At 36.6% G+C, this 3884-nt stretch overlaps 1 protein-coding gene across 1 annotated transcript in view; it reads left to right on the top strand.

Annotated features, from left to right (window-relative positions):
* The window catches only part of LOC110030104 (signal peptidase complex subunit 3B), a 34464-nt gene that overhangs the window by 3576 nt on the left and 27004 nt on the right, over positions 1-3884 (top strand). The gene's annotated exons all lie outside the window — the stretch shown is intronic.

The following is a 3884-nucleotide window of genomic DNA, read 5'->3' as shown; positions in this document are numbered from 1 at the left end:
ATGCCTATATATATATATATATATATATATATATATTGGATATAGATTATTTCCTCCACTCTAGGGCTATCAATAAAGCTTGTTGTTCGCGAACAACTCGTTAAGTAACTCGTGTTCTGTTTGCTCCTTAAGTAAATGAGTCGAACTCAAACAAATTTTTTATGCTCGAATTATAAATGAGCCGAACACGAACAACCTCTTGTTCGCTCGTGTTCGGCTCCTTTTAGCTCGAAATAAAGAAATTATATATATTATTTATATAATAATAAATTAAATATATTTATAATTAAGTTTAAATCATAACTGCTCGTGTGGTTATGCGGTTTTGCGCCTTCTATTGCACAGAGTTGGTGTACGTTCGAATCAAATACCCTACATCTATTTTTTTCAAATAATTTTAACGAGTCAATTTCTAGCTAAACACGAACAAGAATAGTTAAATCTAGCCGAATACAAACACACAGTTCACGAGCCAAGCCCGAGCTTGCTCAAGCTCGGCTTGTTTACAGTCTCACTCCACTCACACTCACAATGTATTTCATCCAGAGGCTGTTTGGTAGAAAGAATTTGTAGTGCAAAGTAAATATAATGTAGGGGTCTTTGGAATTTTGATATTTGGTTGGTTGAAAATGGAATGTAGTGTAAAATTATATTGAATTTGAAATTCAACCTAAGTTTAAAACTGGTGCATTCTAAATTTGATAGATTTAGGTGATTTTCAAATACACTGCAAATGATAAATCTGACATCCATAGGCCGGTGCTTGTCACTGTTGGCCGTTGTCTGCCATAGTTGTCGGCTCGCTTCTCCAGCCTTTGCCATCCTTGTCCATTTGTGCTGCCACCAACTATGTTTACATTGATATCATTTATTTTACATTAAACTAAATAACTCTAAAATATTCTAAATATACTACATTTTAATCACAACGCATTTTTTTCTCAACAAACCAAACTGCCCCTTACTCGTTGTTAAATATTCTTGAAACCATTTTTCACTTTTGTAGAAATCTTTTCTTTCACTGTAATCCTCTAAGGGAAATTGGAAGGATTAGGGAGAGAGAGATATGTAAGAAGAGGATAGTATAAATCGCTAATTGTGAGAAGGCTCTTTTTATGGAGTGGTTGTGCTCTTTAAGAAGTGGGCTAATGGTTGGAGATTAGGGGAAGGAGAAGTGGCCAAATTATGGCTTCAGAAATGATATTTCTTTCTTTTTTAGTTTTACTCTCTATGAGAATAAACATATAACATAATACATCAGTGATGTATTAAATTATTGTGAAAGGCTCTTTTTATGGAGTGGTTGTGCTCCTTAAGAAGTGGGCTAATTGTTGAGATCTTCGGCGTCGTCTCTTCGTCCTCTCTGTTCTCCATCCTCTCCGTCGTCGTCGGCCCGCGCTGCTTCTATGTCGACTGCGGCTCGCATCTGCGACATTCGAAGCCAACAGAGTTGTCTCTGTTCGATTTCGCCGATTCATATCTCACGGAAGACGGAAAGGGGTCGCGTGCTCGTCTTCCTCCTTCGTCTTCTTCCGACTCAGCTCGACAACACCGAGTGTTTGGTCTCATCGGTTCGTGACCGTCTTCGACTCGTCATTCCTGCGCTCTGACCGACTTGGCAGGGCTTCTAATTGTTGTGATGGGACTTCTAATTGTTGTGATGGAGTTTCCTTCTTATTCGGTTGAACTTGACAAAGTCTCCTTTTGCCCACGTGGTGGGTAATCTTCAGGTGGAGACGGCGGTTGTCTTGACCTCAAGTTATAAGGAATATCGTGATAGTACATGTGTCTGCTCATTTATTAAGAATGTAAGCAGACAAAGTGTGAAAGCAATACTCTTTTTCTAGGAGTTAGAAATTTCAACCCTGATTGGCAAATTCAAGTTTGCTCTTATTGAAAAATTTTAGTGGGAGCACCCACTTATGGAAGTTATCAGGAAAAGTTTTGATGATCTCAAATTAGCAGGAAAGTGGAAAGTGAGGCTCATGGATGAGAGATATGTATTGATTAAATTAACCATGACTGAAGACTACACTCGAATTTTCTCCAAAAAAATACCTCATCATTGTTGGTAAATCAATCAAGCTACTTAAGTGGTCTCCTAATTTTTGACCCCAATCATGAACCTCCTACTGTACGGGTATGATTCAGTCTACCAAGTCACAAGCTGTACTTTTTTCATCATCAGGTTTTTTATTCTATTGGGGCCATACTTAGGGATCCTATGAAGCTAGATCTACCGAATTTCAACATTACCATAATTTCTGTGGCCAGAATACTTGTGGAAAGAGATATTACTTTACCTGATGTTACTGAAGTCTGGTTGGACACAACTCATAATGGATATTGGCAACAAATCGGCATGGAGCATAGGCCGCCTTACTGTCTCATTGTAAGATGTTTGTGCATACACTTGATAAATGCCATTATGTTTCATCCTAATTTGAAATCTAAAGATCAAGTGAATAAGGATGGATCTAATTCCACTACTCCGGACATATCTGTTCCATCTGGAGAGAAAACTACCACATGACAAGTTTTGAATATCGCTAAAGATCAGCCATCTACCATCCTTGCTGAGAAAGTGCAAACCGATCTTCTACCTCTACCTAACATCGCAGTTCCTGATGTAGAACATCATACTACAGGTACATATTCAAAAGTGCTTATATCACTCACTATTATTGAAGAAGACTCACTTACATGCAATACACACGAGAGTGCTTCTTTGATGCAATCAAAGATCAGCTGGTACAACAAGCAGTTATTTCTAATGTTCAACATCTTACACATGTCCGACACACTTTAGACCAATCCACTGATCATACGAGCCAATCTTCGGATGAGGAATGATAGATCTATTTCAAGAGGAAGAAGAAGACTGGAGGTCGACTCGAGCTTGGAAATTTATTAGATGATATTTTGGTCACTATTGATAATGACACTTATCTTACCAATTTATTAGCTGACTTCTTTCCTAGAACTAGAGGCAGAGGCAATGCAGAGGAAAAACAAAATTGGGTCACTCTCTAGCTGCCTGATACTACGTTTTTTTGGCATTTTTTTTTTTTTGGGTTTTTTGTAATTTTTTTTTTTTTGTAATTTTCTATATTTTATCTTTTTTTGGAACCATTTGTGGAAGGGTGTCATGCTTGGGCCATTCCACACAATCTATATTTATCTCTATTTCCTTTTGAATATATTAGCTTTTGGGCTTTCTCAAAAAAATAAAAAAAATAAAAAATAAAAAATAAAATAATATATATATAAAATAAAATATATATATATAGAGAGTTCTGGTCTGCAGGAGAAGAATCTAATAGTAAATAACTGTGGTGTTATATGGCTTCGTTGCTAACTACGATTGCTTGTTGAAATTTATTCTTATGCAAAGTTATTGCATCATTAGACTTTGATCTACCTTAGAAAATCTTGGCCCTAAATCATTTTTGTATCACTCAGAGCAATGATTAGGTTGCTTCTTTATGACCGATTGGCTAAATGTTTGATTACCAAAAATGTTATTATATGGTATGTGGAATTACGCTCATTATTATTTACTTTAATTCTATTTAGTACTTGCTATATTTAGTCATAGTATAAAAGGAAGTAATTCTTAATTATATGTATTTATGTTTATTCCATAATTATAGGAATTACTTAGTTGTAGGAAGATTTCTTTCCTCGTTTTATCTCTTGTACACGCCTATTTATAGGTGAATTATCTATGTATTCATTGAGAAGAAAGTTATTCAAAATCCCCATGGTACCAGGAACACAAAAGAGGAGAAGACTCTCCCATTAGGCTCGATCACGGCCTTTCTCTCCCGCAATCCTCTTACCGAGCGCTGCCCTAGTTGTCCGAGCGCCGCTCCTTCCGATCG

Source organism: Phalaenopsis equestris, unplaced genomic scaffold (genome assembly GCF_001263595.1).
Source record: "Phalaenopsis equestris unplaced genomic scaffold, ASM126359v1 Scaffold000656, whole genome shotgun sequence".
Classification (NCBI taxonomy): domain Eukaryota; kingdom Viridiplantae; phylum Streptophyta; class Magnoliopsida; order Asparagales; family Orchidaceae; genus Phalaenopsis; species Phalaenopsis equestris.
Note: the sequence above shows the minus strand (reverse complement) of the source record. Positions and strands in the feature narration are given on the sequence as shown.